Below are 1545 nucleotides of genomic sequence, written 5' to 3' on the forward strand. Positions count from 1 at the left end.
CTTGATCTCCCAATCAAGGAATTTCAAACCAATTCACCAAAATTAGTGGAATTCCTACGCTTCCACTAAGCTTTTACAATGGTTTTTCATAGGCTCAGCACAACCTTTAACAATGGTTTTTTTGGGATCAATCAAAATCCAAACTAACTTTTCTAAGGCTAAGTTTGTCACGACCCGGAACCTCCCTCGGGCCCATGATAACCGCCGTGACGTCCCGATTGACACTCATTACTCGGAATGCCAACCGGAACCTCGCTTGGCTTACATATCAGTTTTCCACTTCCCTTGTGAGAAATAGCTACTAAATATCGAGTTTTAAAAGAATATAAACTATTTTAGATCGAAAACAATCAAAAATAAAATTTTCGCCACACAAGGGTATTTTGGTCATTTTTACCAAAAAATTTCGAAACCTGATAAAAATACAACGTATAATAAAAAAATATCCACTGTCGATTAAAAATAAATTTTTGTAATCTAAATCATTCATTTAGTATGAAAAGTTGGCTAATTAGACTTAATAAAAATATTCGATAATATATTCCATTTTCTTATAAAACAATTTTTATAGAACTATACATAAATAATTTTTGTAGCGTGAGAACAAAATAAATTCATGCATACAATAATTTACAAAGTTATAATATACAGTAATAATTACAATGACAAGTGGCCCAAAACTACACCAAGTGTTGGTGATAGTAACCTACTGTCTGTGAGATAGAGATGTCAACTGGAATCCTCAACAAAATAGGGTATCTACAAGCTACCACAGGCCTGAAATATTTGGAAAGGAGGTGGGTGAGATTTTGCAATCCCAATAAGTAAACAGATATTATCATAAATATCTAAAGGCGAGTAAATTGGAGGCAAGTTTAAACAACAAATCACAAACCATTTCATAAGGTTTTCAATTTATTTCTTAAACCATAAAATATTTCTAATTTACCAAATCAGTTGTTAAGGCTTCTGACTTTCATTAAAAACAGGGCTCAAGCCAAAACTAATCCTCGAGGATACCTTGGCCGAGGCATCTAACTGAGTCCACCAAAGTTGTTAAGATATTTACATGTGAAACACATTTTTATTTTTAAAACAAGTCGTTCCTTGGCGTTGACTGAGTTACACATTCACGTGGGGGTTCGACGTGAAGTGAGCTCTAATACTACCCCGGGAGTTACCCTCCTCGCCTCTACAACCGGAGTAACTATGTAACCGAATTTACCGTGCCCTTCTAATAGGCAATCCACGAAAACCCGTCACTGCAGTGACTAACCCACCAATTTTAATAAAATTTCGACAATATAATGTGGCTTTTATTTATTTATCCAGCCTGCATAGTAAAAGATAACTTACATTCTATTCCCAATGCAATTATAAAATATAGCCACATATACTTCTATATCATAAGCCATTCATAAGAAAATATATTTTTCAAGGCAATTGGTAGCCTCTAATTACTCAATTTCATAATCAACACAATATATTTTTATTTGTCACATTTATTCCTAAAACATCAAAAATCCCATTTTAATCTCATTTTCA

Source organism: Theobroma cacao, chromosome 10 (genome assembly GCF_000208745.1).
Source record: "Theobroma cacao cultivar B97-61/B2 chromosome 10, Criollo_cocoa_genome_V2, whole genome shotgun sequence".
NCBI classification, from domain to species: domain Eukaryota; kingdom Viridiplantae; phylum Streptophyta; class Magnoliopsida; order Malvales; family Malvaceae; genus Theobroma; species Theobroma cacao.